Below are 15,681 nucleotides of genomic sequence, written 5' to 3'. Positions count from 1 at the left end.
ATACTGCTAATCTGACCATAATTTCCAAAGCTGCTATTGGAATGACCACCACTCTACGTACACAATATTTTACAGCAGTTTGTTATGAGGCAAACAGAACAAAAACAATGCAAAAGGGAGGAAAACGCTGCTGCAAAATCTGTGCCAACACAGTCAGCTGTGCCAGTGGCCGTTTAATGCACTTCTAAAGTGGCAGACCAGCGTGAGGCAGTATTTTGAAAAATAGGATTCAATGAATAATCAACACAACTTCTTGCCAAATGGGAATATGGAACAAGTTACTTACCTGTAACTTGTTCTCCAGCATGGGTTTGGCATGGATTTACATGCTCATGAATATTCCCCGTCAGGCTGGGAAGCCTCAGTAAAAGAAAAAACAGTTTCACTTTCATTTACAAACTGTCCTTCTCCTATAGCCCAATTGCTGAACTCTCGGTCATACTGCCCCCAGCCAATGACTGCCCTCTCCCTAAGCCCCTCCTCTGGCAGCCATCTTCAGATCTGGTAAGCACGGAACGTGGCAATATGACCAAGAAGAGCCGCAGAGGGAGGGAGGGTTTGCATGTGAATCCATGCCAGACTCATGCTGGAGAATAGTTACAGGTAAGTAATTTGTTCCTTCTCCAACATGGTGTCTGGCATGGATTCACATGCTCATGAATAACAAATCCATAGCAGTACAACATTTCACAACCAGGGGAGGGGGCAAGGCTCAACAGAAGCAATTACTCTTCCCTCTGGAACAGACTCACCTCAAGCGAACAGGTTGTGTAGCACTGCTTGGCTGACTCTGGACTACTCTCTGGAATCTGTCGACGCATTAGAACTTTGTGAAGGTGTGTGTAGATGTCCACATAGCAGTCCTGCAGATGTCCAGCAGGGGCACACAACACAGGAACGAAGTCGTCGCAGCGATCGCTCTGGCGGAGTGGGCTCTCGGACGGCTGGGAAGCAGTCAGTTGGCCAAGTGATGACAATGTGTGATGCAGCCCGAGAGCCATCTTGAGAAAGAAGTCTTTGACAATGCTTTCCCATGGTTCACAGGACCAAAGTTCACAAATAGTTGTGAGGTCTTCCGAAAACACTTTGTGCTTGCCAGGTAGAACTTCAGAGCACAAGCAACGTCCAGCGAGTGCAAGGCCCATCAGCCAGTGACTAAGGCTTTGGAAAAAAAAACACAGGTAACACCAAAGGCTCGTTTTGGTGGAACTCCAACGGAACCTTCGGCATGAAGGAGGGGTGCGCCCGCAGCACCACCATCGAATCGTAGAAAGTCAGATATGGCTGTTTGCAGGACATGGCCTGTATCTCACTCACCCACCCTCCTAGCAGAGGTGATGGCCACAATGAAAGCAGTTTTCCACGAGAGAAACTTGAGGGACCTGATTTATAGGCTCAAAGGCCCCTCCATCCCCCCCATGAGCCTTGTCAGCACCATTTTGAGTTACCACACCGGGACAGGAGCCTTCACCGGCGGGAAAGATCAAAACAGTCCTTTGAGGAACTCCTTGACAAGACCGTGGGACCAAAGAAAAGATTTTCCTTGAGACCTGGTGTTGTGGGAGATAGCCGGCAGATGCACCTTGATAGAGACGTGTGCCAGTCCCGCCTTGGCCAAGGACAACAAGTAACGAAGAATCTTCAGGGCCGTGACCCTCAGAGGGGTGATTTTCTGTGACCGGCACCACGTAGCGAAACGCTTCCACTTGTGACCGTAGCACCAAGATTCGACGACGCCCTGGCTTTGGCAAGAACCTCCCTGCAGTCCAATGGCAATTCGTATCCTCCAACCTCTAGGGCTGCAGAAGCCAAGCCCTCCGGTTCAGCAATACTGGGTTGTGGTGCAAGATTGCGCCTCCTTCTCTGGTGAGAAGATCCGGCACCACTGGCAGCTTGACCGGAGGCGACGCGGACAGGCTGCGCAGGTACGGGTACCAAATCTGCCTCGGCCACACCGGCGCAATGAGTATCATCCTGCATTGACACTGTCCGAGTGTGTTGTTAACTTGTAGCAGGAGAGGAAAGGGAGGCAACACGTACAGAAACAGTCCTTCCCACGGGAAAGAAAGTATCCCCCAAGCTCCACGGTGGGTGGAATCTGCTGGCAAAACTCTGGCATTTGGAGTTTGTCGCCGTCGCAAACAGATCGATCTGTGGCATGCCCCACTTGACGAATATGCTGTCCACCTGGTCCTGCCAAAGTTCCCACTTGCGACGGGAGCGCAATTCCCTGCTGAGGTAGTCTGCAATGTTCTGGACTCCCTCTAAGTGTAGAGGGATGAGGAACATCACTTGTCCGACCGGCCCAGAGCCACAAGTCCTGCTGTCCCTTGGAGCGCGCTGGGGATTGATTGCCCCCGGTTTCTAGATGTAGAACAGGGTGGTGGTGTTGTCCATCAAGAACCTCACCACCGTTCCTTTCAGAGACGGAAGAAACTACTTTAGGGCCGAGCACACTGCCTGTAGCTCCAGGATGTTGATATGGAGAGATTCTTCTCTGGCAGCCACAGGCCTCTGGCCTGCAGACGTCCAGTGTGGGCTACCGAGCCTTCCAGGGAAGCGTCTGTGGTGACCGCCTCCTGATATGGAGGGTTTTGAATACCAGTGAGCGTCCAGGAACTCCTGAATAGATTGCATTTACAACCTGCAGAGCTGGATGAGGTAGATGCAGGATGACATGCAGAGCAATGACTTCATGGCACGCACATGGCTGTCTTAGTTGACAGTTGCTGCACCTTCCCTTGAATGGCTGCTACCCTCTTCTCCGAGTGGAATCCCAGATCCTTCATCAGCTGGACGGTCATCTGTGTCCGAGCGGGCGCGAATGAGCCAGTCGCCCATGTATGGGTATACGTGTATGACTTGTAGCCCAGTGGTCTCCAACCAGTAGATCGTGATCTACTGGTAGCTCGCCTGAGGCTTCCCAGTAGCTCTTTGTTCAGACCCCGAAAAGAGCACTGTTAATTTGGTGTTTGAAGTCCATTGGACTTCCCCTTTTCCTTGGCTGACTTCTGTGACCTAGTGAGTAATGTTTATGAATTGGGGATATGCTAAACTGGCAGTGGATTATATTTTTTGACAAAGCAGAATGTGATATATGCTGGATTTTGTTTTAAAGCTGTATACCGCATTTATTGGAAAACTAGTCAGATTTCAGACTCACCATCCAACAAAAGGCAAAAGATGTACCATTTCCATCCAGAGAGGGAAGCCATTTTTGTTGTTTGTGTAAAAAGAAAATGTGCATCTTCAATCTACGGTGCCCAAGTTAAAGTGGGAATAAAATAGTAACATTGATAGGAATTTTGCAGTAACGCGCACAAATTATGAAAATAATTTTCCAAAAGGAATGTGTCTGCGATTCTAAAAAGTAGGTAAACTAAATGCTGCAATCCAAATGCTGTTACAGAGCCATCCTTTAAAAGGTGCCAATTATTTGATGAAAAACAAATGCTCTTTTACAGATGGTGCAGTTGTGAAGGGTACAGTTACTCCCACGTCCCAGTCTGTTCTAAGCAAGTTTAAAAACTGTTCTGAATGTAAGTCTGCCATGTCAGGTGTGCAATCACAATGGTTAAAAAGGTGATTGCAGGACTGGCCACCAGGGGGGCGCACGGATGAGCCCTAACTCTGTGTGAGCTCCGACACCGATGGTCCTTGAGGCGACCTGAGCCCCCGCCTCACGACCCCCCTCCCCTCTCCGAGATATGAATTGCTGAGCTGCTGTATGAAGACCCACACCCCCCCGCCACAGCTAAGAGAAAACGCGGGCAAAATCAGCCCGGGAAAGCAGAGAAACCACCCTCCGAATATCCGAGCCCCAAGGCGGGCCTAGAGCAAAAGTGAAACCACGCTTCAACATTGCGGGGCCCGGCCGCGGACTCCATGAGACGGAACATCCCTGGACGGTCGGCCCGCGGAGTGTCCCCCCGGACCCCTCCGCCCTCCCCCTTTGTTACGAACAATTGACCCCCGTCTGCGGGCGTTAGAGTTGGGCGGTCCCGGGGGCGCCCTCGGCGAGACACCCCGACCCCCGCACCACTGAAGAGCTGGAGAAGCCTGCGAGCGCACTGAGGTGAGGAGCCTCCCTCTGCCTCCACGGAGCGGGAGAATCCGTGAAGCGGCTCCCTTCACCCACTGCTGGTCCATGCGGCACCCGACGAGCAGGCCCCTCCAATCCCTCCCTCTGCCCCCACGGAACGGGGAACTCTGTGCAGCGGCTTCCCTCACCCGCAGCTGGTGCGCGCGGCGCCAGACAGGCGGGCCACTTCGATCGCTCCCTCGGCCCCCACAGAGGAAAAATCCATGTGGCGGCTCCCTCCACCCGCTGCCTGTACGCATGCCAGACGCGAGGGCCCCTCTAGTTCCTACGGGGGACCCGCAACCCTCCGGAGTCCATAAACAAACGGCGTTCAGAACAAGGGACTGCCCACTCATCACTGCATACTGGGCCCCCAGGGCCACAGCACCGCCAGAACCTCCATCAGAGGTGCGTCCCAGGCATCCCCACAAAGGAAGTCGGCACCTCCCCCCACCAGGCACGGACTACGGTCCCAAAGCTCAGGCCGCACCGCGGGGGATCGAGGCGGTTGGTGGTGCCCTGCACAACTGAATTAACTCAAATTTGGCATAAGGCTGTCTGCCACGGTTATCCCGTGCCTGATCCCCCAAGGCTGGTAATTTGGGGTAGGAGAGAGGAGACTGTCATAACCCCAACTCTATGGGGAATCAAGTAAGTATTCCCCCACAATGAACGTGGAAAGAGGAACATTTTAGAAGGTCTCACACCACTGCGGCCTGCAGCCGCCCAGGATCAACAGACACCCCTGAGCACCATCCCCAACCCCAGCCTTGCAACCACATGACCCCCATCACTGGCAGGATCTGGGGATTATGACTACCGGCTCCCAGACGCATGTGCCACATATTGGGAAACGGCGATACACAATTGAGCAGTGAGCTGGATTCAGACTCCGTGAGCCCTCCTCTCCCACAGGCGACACCTCAGGGTATACTTTCCCCTGGAACTGCTGACTGCCCACCGAACACCCTGTCAGCCCTTCCATTGAATCGTATATCGGTCTTAATATATGGGACCTCCCAGACACTACTCATCTACGGAACTCCAGAGAAGGTAAGGCCCCCGATCCAGCGGCGTGTGCCTCCTCTCACCCTGGACTCACCCTATGGACATTCAACATAAGCTGGCTAAGTACGCCTACGCCCCCTCCGCCCCACCACCACCACAGCTACCATGTCAACAGAAAACGAGGAAGCGGCCGCTACTAAAGGAGACATTGCCGCTCTGGTAAATGAGATAAAAAATATGGGAGCCAACCTTGGAGGCAAAATCGACAAGATCACTCGGAATGGACAGCTTTGAGGAGAGGTTGGAGGGGGTCGAGAACAACCAGGCCTCAATTGATACCCTCGAGACACAGATGGACATGAGGTTACGGAACATTGAAAAAAAAGAAGAGGAGATTCATCTCAAAATGGACGATTGAGAAAACAGAGAAAGGAGGAATAACTTGCGTTTTTTTTGGGATTCCGGAACGTGAAGGTGAAACCGAAGGAGACCTTAAAAGCACGATCCATGATAGCATCAAAATCCTAACGGCAGACGAGGACATTGATGAACCCAAATCTGAACGAATACACAGAGCAGGCGGGCCGCCAGGTGGCCCGCGTTCGGTCCTAGCCAAATTCCACCGATTCCAAGACAGGACTAGGGTCCTTGAAAAGGACAAATCTGGAGGTCCACTCACAATGGGAGGTGCCCAAATAACGATTTTCCAGGACCTATCCTCGCTCACATTGGTGCTACGACGCCTCTGCGGCCCTCTTACAAGATGGCTAAAGGAACGGGGCACACGGTACAGATGGGGATGCCCCTTCTCATTCACTTTTGAGCACGAAAGCAGGAAAATTGTCCTCCGTCAGAAGGGGAGATTAAGGATTGCATCAATGACATTCTGGGAACGGGCCTGGGAGAAGGCGAAGGAAGTGAAAATGAGCGAGCTGGAATGCAATGGGAGCTCCAGGGCCCTAAGAGAAAAAGAGTGAAAGGATTAAGAAAATACAGGCGCCCTAATAACACTCCTGAAAGCGCAAAATGAAAACGAATCTCGTGCTTCTTACGAACTAACATGTCGAAACCCACGGCTGAAACTCTTCCACAGACCCTCAGAGGGACAGAGATCCTGGAAAACAGCCGACGTGTGAATTGCCGCCACAGAGCGCCCCTCTGAAGTGATGGAGAACATGAACTTCAGATGAAGGAGCCAGAGGACGCACGTAATGTTACGTAACACACGGAATCCTACGGGAAGAGTTGGGCGGAACCGAGCCCTTCGTGGATCACAATGGCGAGAACGCTGTAATCAGGACAGTGCCAGGCAGCGACAACCCCCCCTGAAGTAAGGGGGGAGATGAGTACCCAAAGAAGAGGCTGCCCGACACACGTATAGTTATACTTTTGTTTTCCCGTCTTGATGTTATTGTTCAAGTAAATGTAGTTGGGGAGCGTGGGGGGGGACAGGTAAGGGGGGCTCAACGATAGGTGATGTTGGTATATTTGAACGGGACCGAGAGGCAATGGTCCCCAAATGGTGGTCCGATATGGGACTGAACGTTTCCACCATGTCCGCGTCGGACGCCATCAAAATGCTGGAGACAGCACATCACCGGCCCCCGGGTTCAGATGAATGCCAGGGACTCAGGAAGAGGGGTACTGGGGTGGGAGGGGTGAAGAGATATTTTTAAATAATTATAGCACCATTTGAATTCATTTGCAACACCAACGTTGATGTGGTCCTTGAGGATCAAACAATTGTCTGGTCGCCAGTAGTGAAAGGCACTCCAGAGACACTCGAAGAAGGCATCCCTTGAGAACCACAAAGTGAGAGATTTACTCAGAGTTGCGTCCATCAATGTGAAAGGGCTGAACTCCCCCGACTAAGAGGTCGTTAGCGCTCAGGGAATTCCGCATATCCAACATTGACATAATGTTCCTTCAAGAGACTAAATTCGCCAAAGGGGAAGAACGAAGCATTGTCGGGAAGCGGGGAGGTCTGGAGTTTTGGGGTTCGGGCCCGTTGAGAAAGGGAGGGGTTGGTATCTTGCTCAAGAAGGGCATCCAATTCAAGGTGGAAAAGACATGGTCGGATGTGGCACGTCGGACCCTCCTGATTACGGGGAAAATAGCTCAAGTGAAAGTGACCATTGCCACTGTATATGCACCTAACACTGTACAGACTGTATTCCTTCAGAAAGTGATCCCAAAAATAATGTTGGAGGCCACAGGGCACGTCATTCTGGGGGGTGATTTCAACCAATGGGCTGACCAGGGTACCGATTGGAAACCAGGAAATCCGGAAACAAGAAATCAAAATAAAGGGGAACGAACCGACCTTGCTGAGATAATGGATCTCTACAACATGAAGGATGTATGGAGAATAATGCACCCCAGTGCAGCTGGATACACCTTCTATTCGAACCCCCACCACACATTTACACGCATTGACTATATATAACTGACGACCTCACAACCACAGCACAACACTCAGATATCATCCCGATAACCTGGTTGGATCACGACACGGTTTTGGTTGATATTTCCTGGGCTAATCTACCCATCATGGGAGGGAAATGGCGATGTAATGAGACCCTCTGGAAAGACCCGGTCTTAAGATGAATATGGAGACCGAAATTGAAGAGTACTTTAAAACAAATAACGATGGGGAGGTTTCCAAACAAGTAGTCAGAGGCAGGGAAGGCCACATGGTAAGGGGTCTTAATACGGGAAGGGTCCGCTAAGGAGAGAGAGCGGAAGATCATAGAGCAAAGGCTAAGGGCTGAAATAGGTCAATTAGAGGGGGAGATGGGAAAAGAACCTAAAGTGGACCCCGGAAAAATGAAAACAGCTCAGCTAAAAAGGGAAGAACTGCGGCTCTTAGAACACAACCAAGTGGTGCGCAAACTGCAGTTCCTAAAACAGAAATTTTATGAGAAAGGAGAGAAGGCTGATGCTTTATTAGCTGCTAGACTCAGGGAACAAAGCTGACCGCAGGGTGAACGAAATCATCGAAGATGCCACCCCCCCCCACCCATCCATACCCCCTGCAATATTCCAGAATCCTTCGCCAATTTCTATGAGAAGCTTTACACCTCTGAAATAACTCCTGGCCAACTGGACCTGTCAGTCTACCTATCATCAATCACTTTGCCCACAATAAGGAACGCAGAATCTGAGCTCCTGGACTCCCCAATTACTGAACAAGAGGTTCAGGAGGCGATTAAAAGGCTAACACTAGTTAAATCCCCGGAGAGGATGGCTATACTGCTGGTTTCTATAAGACGTTTGCCAAACAACTAGCCCCCTTTCTATCAGATCTATTCAACAAAATACTAGAGAGAGGACAGGCCCCAGACTCCTTAAAAAAAGCTTTGATAACAGTGATTCCCAAAGAGGGTAGGGGCCCTAAAAACTGCGGTCTTATGTCCGATTTCCCTTCTTAACTTTGACGCAACAATTTACTCCAGGGTGCTAGCGGCTAGACTAGAAACACCAATGCCCCATCTGGTTCATCCAGACCAAGTTGGGTTCATACTCGGGAGACAGGGGGCCGACTCCATGCACAAAACATTGCAGCTCATCCACAAGGCCCGCAATCTCCCCGGGGACCCCGTCCTGTTGCCAATCGATGCGGAAAAGGCCTTTGATAGAGTGGAGTGGGAATTTCTTGGAGCCGTCCTGCAGAAGGTTGGAATAGGCCCTAAAGCTAGGAGGGGTATACAAGCAATATATACATCCCCCACAGCTTCGATATCCGTGAACGGAGAATATTCCCGTTGGTTTGAATTGCAACGAGGAACTAGTCAGGGATGCACCCTCTCTGCGATCCTATTTGCCCTTTCATTGGAACCCCTCGCACAAAAGATAAGAGCTGACCCCACGATAAAAGGGATCCGACTAGGCCTGACAGAATACAAAATAGCGCTCTACGTGGACGACATTCTCCTCCACATAACCAATCCTGCAGAGTCCATCCCCCATACCCTTAGACTAATGGACGAATATGGTCAATTTTCCGGCTTTAAAGTAAACAAGGCAAAATCCATCCTGTTCCCCCTTCAGGGAACCACAGTAGAAAATGATCTCAAGTTTCTCCCCCTAGGCCTTAAGCTGGAACACCTCACACTACAGTATCTAGGCATACGGATTACTAGAACCTTGAATGATTTATTTGAAGCCAACTTTCCTCCGCTCCTCCAGCGGTTTACAGCAGACCTTAGGAAATGGGGTAAACTTACGATCTCCTGGCTTGGCCGAATCAACGCGGTTAAGATGACGTGCCGTCCCCGCTTCCTGTACCCCTAGCATTGGCAATCGAAATACCCAAATGGTTCTTTATTGAAGCTAAAAAAATCATGATGATTTATATGGCATGGAAAGAAACCAAGAATTGCATACACCACGCTGATACCCCAAGGACAAGGGAGGGGTGAGGCTCCCGGGCTTGAGATCATATTACAATGCTGCCCAGCTACGAGTCTTGATCCCACACCTCAGAGAACATCAGAACCTTCAATGGATCCAAATGGACAACCACTACTTTGCCCCGGCCACAGTATCAGAATGGCTATAGACTCCGCACAAAAGGGTACTACGGAAAATCAAAGGCCATCCTATATTGAGGACGATATGGAGTATAAGGCAAGTAAACGAGGAGATGCGCAAAATTACTATCTGGCCATCCCCGCTCATTCACTTATGGTCCCCCGGCATAAACAATCACATATCTGATGTGGGCAGATACCAATCATGGTATGAGGCGGGTTTGGAGAGAGTGGGCCAGCTCCAGAGGAAGGACTCCTACATCACTCTACCGGAACTGACTGAAGCATTGGGCATAGGCACCCTTATCCACATTTCAGTACATTCAACTGAAAGGGGTCCTAACGAAGGCAGAATGGAAGGACAAATTGAACAGAGAATTGACCCCATTCGAGAAGATTTTAGACTCTAAAGCGGGGATGAAAGGTCTCATATCAATAATGTACCAGGAACTAATAGCAGCGGGAGATGGATCCACGGAGCCCTTGAGGTCCAGGTGGGAAAAAGACTTTGGGGAATACATACGCCCCGAGCAATGGGATATAATGTGTAGAGCTGCCTCCAGGACATCGATATCCTGTCAATACAAACTACATGCCATCCAACTCCTGCACAGGTGGCAATACAACCCCCTCAGACTATCCAAAATGTCTCCGACAATGAGCCCGACATGCTGGAGGAAATGTGGTCAAACGGCTAATTACTGGCACATGTGGTGGGGTTGCCCGTGCATCAAAGTATTCTGGAACGAAGTCCTAGGGTGGATCAAGGAAATAGATGGTATCCAAAGAGACGCTGACCTCTACCTCGTGCTGTTTGTCTTAGAAAGGGATGCAGACGATTGGACCAGAGTGAAGGGCTTGACCCCCCCCTCCCATCTACTCCTTGCCGCCAGGGCTCTCCTGGTGATCAAATGGAAATCTGTAGCGGTACCTGGAAAGAATGAATGGATTGCCCTAGCCACAAATATCTACCTAATGGAAACCATAACGGCCGCCCTGCACGGAGGGGCCGCTCAATGTGAAGCCCTATGGATGGACTTTAAAAGTCAACACCCAACAACAGATAATGATTCCCAATCGGACGAACCTGAGGAGTCCTAATGGAAATCCAAAGCCCAAGCAGCAGTAATGGAATAATTCTCGAAATAAGTGATCATTTTGCGACCAGAGACCGGAGGCACGAATATTGCCCTATCGACGTTTCTATGCCTCAACGAATAATGGATCGGTGCTAAAACACGGGAGGGTGGGGGGAAAGGGGACGTTTTATTTTTAGTTTCAAGATATACACCTCAACTGAGAACTGAGATAAATGTTTAACACTGCGAGCTGACATTAGGCCTTCTGCTTTCGTTATGTAATTGAAGGTTACGAATGGTGTATCACCTGATGTGTACTTTGGTTGTCTGTTTCTTTTTCTTTGTTGTTTATGATAAAACCAATAAAATCAAATTTAAAAAAAAAAAGGTAATTGCACCATCAGCCACTGTGATTGCCCGTCTCTGTGAATCTGCCCTTTTCAGACAATCTTCCTGAAATCAAAACCTTGATTCTGCCTAACAGCATCTGAGTGCTCATTGAAGCTTTACACCAGATTACTGAGCAATGGTGGATAGCATGCAGGTTAAGCATTCACATAGAATGTCCCAATTAGTTTCCTACTTGTGATATGCTTAATTTTAGGAAACCGTTTCTAATAAAATAAACATGTTTTTGAAGTTATTCATATATTAATATCAGAAAATACATACAGCATTCCTTTTTTATATGAATAGCGAATTAACTGCCCAAAACATCTTGGTCAAAATTCTCATACTCATGGATATCACCATCTAGTAGCTCCCGTCTATTGGCCATTAACAACAAGTAGCTCTTGCCAACGAAAAGGTTGGAGACCCCTGCTGTAGACGCAATGGGCCACCACCAGAGCCAAGAAGTTCGTGAACACCCTGGGGGGCGACTTCAAGCCGAAGGGTAGAGCTTTGAACTGGTAGTGCTGTCCCTGCATTACAAAGCTTAGAAAGATTCCATGTTGGGTAACTAGCTCCATCGCCACTTTTCACAACATGGCCTGTACCTCTTCCAGGAGCTGAGGGATGTGATGTTCCCGATAGGTAATCATTGGGATCCGCGGACACCTGTGTTGAAACTCCAGGGTGTGCCCTGGGCGAGAGCCTCCAGCACCCATCTGTCGGTGGTGACCATCTTCCACTCGCTGACGAACCTCGTCAGTCTGTCCCACCGGGGTGCACGCCTGGGGGCCCAAAATCTCAGCCGGCTCAGGCCCGCCTCCGAGCCGGAATCCTGCCCCGCAGGCGACGACGCTGTCCTTCGCTACCGTAGGCCTGAGAATGGCCTCTAGGCTTCTGGAGTTGTGCATCTGGAGGGCTGATGGTACGAAGAGGAGAAACCTTTAGCAGACCTGCTCGACTTTCCCCTAGAGGAGTGAAAAGAAGGTGCTGGAGAGTGGCGAGGAACGGGCCATCTCCATATCCGACTTGAAGGCCTGGAGGGACCTTGCAAAACAAGTTCTCTCTGTCGAAGGGCCTGTCCAACACCTTCCACCTGGACCTCCTGCCGGAAATTCGTGGCCTTCATCCACCCTTGTCGACAAAGGCAGACACTGTTCCCCATCTGCCAGAACCCTGTGTCGGCGATGTCCAACGCCACTGTAATGGCATGATCAGACGCTACTCCCCACCCCCCCCCCCCTTCCTGGAAGAGAGTGATTGCCACCATCCTCTTATCGCCTGAGAGAAACTCCAGAATAGGCCCCAGCTTGTACCACAGCTCCATGTTGTACCTGGCTAGGATCGCCAGTGCGATGGCTGCCTTTATAGTTGACACCATGGTGTAAATCACCTTTCATCCCATGGAATCCATCTTCTACCCCTCACTGTCCGCAGGGACCAAAGACAGGACAGGTTAGCTGACCATTTCCACGCGGCAGCTGATGCCACCGAATCCGGCGAGGGTTGCAACCTCAGGAACTCAGCCACGCCCTCTTCCCACACGTCGTCCAGAAGGGGCACACCATGATTGTCTCTCTGCCTCACGCCTATGGTACAAAAAACCCACCTTCCTGGTCTCCACGGGCACAAGCTGGAAAAGATCAGAGGTGCTGGAGATCATGGAGTGGAATAACCCCCACCTCATCTGGTGGGGACACCCTTGGTGGCGCATCCAAATGCGGAGACTCACCTTCCGCTGCGACGATAACTTTGCTGTCCGTAGTCGTGGCCATATCTGTCCATGTACCTGTGTCTGCTGGGGGAGAAGGGGCCTGATGTGGAGGTTGAAATGGGGATGTCGGGTGACGCTTCTTCGCTGGACGCTGACCGGGGGCCTGGGGTACCACTGGAACCGGGCCCAGAGGCATCTGCTTCTGGAACTCTGACATCAAGGTGTGATGGGTCGACAGAATCTTCAGAGACCCATCTCTCGGCTGAGCTGGTGGAATCAGCAAACTAGGTACTGTGTGCAAGGACTCCTGATTCTCGTTGTCCGTGGACGAGCCCTCCATGGCTTGGGCCATGGCCTTGCCGAGAGCTGCTTTGGGGTCCCCGCGCCCTCCTTTTTCCCCCCTGCGGGGCTCGAACAGGGCCTGAGCCGTATTCCCCCCAAAGTCACTGCGGCAGTGTTGGGGAGAATTTTCAGAAATGTGCAAATTCCCTTTTTCCTGATGGGGAGCAGGTGCAAGTGGATCTAGGTCACCTGACCTAAGCACCACCCACCACCTTAACTTGGACTCTTCCTGCCTGCTCTTAACTCTTAGATAAAGGGTGTCTTGCCCGGGCGACCGAAGCAAAGGGCTGATGAAGAAAAGGGAAATTCCTGTTTGTTCCTTTTTCGGACCAGGAGGACCCAGCGCCCGACCCCCTGCTCAGACAGCAGGTAAGCATGCACCAACATGTGTTTACTCCCTCTGTCCCCACAGGCCATCCACACCCCTCTGGTCCCCTTGATATTCTCTTGTGCCCCTCTCGTCTTGCACACAGGTGTTGCCCGGTTTGCTGGATTCTTCTACCCTGCTCCCCCCTCCCCTCCTCCAACCTAGTTCTGAAGGAGTCTGTCCCAAAACATTCTGGTTTCACCCTCGCCGTCTTGTGGCAAATGCTGGATTTGACTTTTATGGACTTCACAGATTCACGGTGTGTCACCCTATCTCAACTCGTGCTGGACTTCCTTTGCATCTTGTACTCATGGTGGCCCTGAATGATGCTGTTCCCATCTTCATCTTGTATCCTGGCTTGCAACATTATGTGTTACTACTGACTTCTGCAATCGTATTCGCTCTTCCCTCTTGCTTCTCCACCCTTTTTGACTGCTTATTCTCTGTTCTCCCCCCTCCTCTCTAACCCCCCCCCCCCCATCTCCTCCCCTTACTTTCTTCTATGCACTTTATCAGAATTGTCCCTGGACCTAGTATGATAGCAAGCTTGTCTGTCTCCTCCCCTTACTTGTTTCTCCCCCCCCCCCCCTCCCCAACCCTATACATAATGTCACCAGGCTTAGTATGGTAGTTGCCCGTCTGTTTCCATTTTTTTTCCAACTATTCCCCCTCCCTCCCTTCCCTATCTATGTCTTAGCTCTTGTACCATCTGAAATGTCGTCATGCCTAGTATGATAGTTAATTTCACATCCTTGCTGTTCATGGCCTGTAAGAATGTCATTGTATTTTCCCTTGTTCCCTGTGTATAAGCGCTATATAAATAAACTATCATATCATACCTCAAAGACCCCCAGCTCTTTTTGCTGGACTTTAGGACTTTTAATTTCTAAACTGGAGAGAGAGACCTTTTTCCCACTTTCATGTATTTTTCCATTGATTTGGACTCTGTTTCTTTTGACTTTGGAGTCTGACAAACGCCATACGCATCATCTTTACATTGTGACACAGCACCTTCAGTGCAGTGACACAGGGAAGTCTCTTAGATTTCCCAAAAAGTTTAAATACCTTCTCTTGGTGAAACTACCGTTTCCAAGAGCAGTGACGTGAAATTGACTTTACTTACAGTTTCTAACTTTCTAGACACACCACAACACTCTTACAATTAGGGTGCTGGAGGGGTTACTTAATATCACCTTTGTCTAGTTTCTCATGTAACTTTTTTTTGTTACCCTTTTTACAATGAATGGCTGGTGGCAGTAGTTTACTTTTTCCTACTGTAGTGAGCGTCTACCGCAGGCTGCAATTGCAGCTGCAGTAAGACACCCATGGGTGCCCATTTTGTCAAAATGGCACAGTCTTTTTTCACCATTTCTTGTTGGAAAGGTCCTTCTTGAGATTTACTCTGCACGCCAAACCAGGTTTGGTCCCTTTGTTTGTTTTGTCTTTGGCAGGATTCACTGGTGAAGTCCGCCTCCAGGCTCCAGCGTGTCTGGCAGGGCAGGAAGTGAGGGAGGTGCCCAAATCTCCCCGTGCTTAATCCCCTTGGTTACAGGAATGCACCCAAAAGGTGATTGGCTGACAGCTAGGCTGCGAATGAATGGGAGAAACCTGCGTAGAAGGCAAGGCTTTTGGCTTGGAAGGCAGAGTTGACCACTGGATGAAGGAATCCGAAGAAGAACTTGGAAGAGACACTTGCTGCAACTCCTGGACCGTTGGTTTGCCCGGTGAAGCCCTGTTGCATTGCTGAAGCTCTGAATTCGCCTCGACTAGAGAAGCCCTGCAACGGACGACTTCTCACCTTGGGTTCGTGGGACCATTCAATCTCAAAGCGAACACGTCTGGACATCCTCAGAGCTGGCTGCACTTCCATTGCTGCTGCAGGAACCGATTGCCAGGGAGAGGGACACCAGAATTGAGTGCCTTGTTTTTAAGTCGGACCCGAGCTACAGGAAGATCCGCCGGACTCCCATCAAGCAGTACTGACCAAGCCTGAGCCACCTCAACAGAGTGCTGGATCCCAGATGCGAGGAAAGTCCATAAAGGTATCCAAGAGCCACAGTGGTGCTATTTGCGAGAAGCTGAAACCGCAAAATGTCACTGATCTGAAATTCGCCTATTGCTGCCGCCGACCTTCAATTCGTAGTGCAGGAGACCCCAGACGTCCTCCC

At 50.5% G+C, this 15,681-nt stretch overlaps 1 protein-coding gene across 2 annotated transcripts in view; it reads right to left on the bottom strand.

Moving 5' to 3' along the window:
- Positions 1–15,681, bottom strand: part of FBRS (fibrosin) — a 710,625-nt gene that overhangs the window by 203,714 nt on the left and 491,230 nt on the right. The window lies entirely within an intron of this gene.

Source organism: Ambystoma mexicanum, chromosome 3p (genome assembly GCF_040938575.1).
Source record: "Ambystoma mexicanum isolate Mex_15411 chromosome 3p, UKY_AmexF1_1, whole genome shotgun sequence".
Lineage (NCBI taxonomy): Eukaryota > Metazoa > Chordata > Amphibia > Caudata > Ambystomatidae > Ambystoma > Ambystoma mexicanum.
The sequence above is the reverse complement of the archived record's forward strand: the minus strand, read 5'-3'. Positions and strand labels throughout refer to the sequence as shown.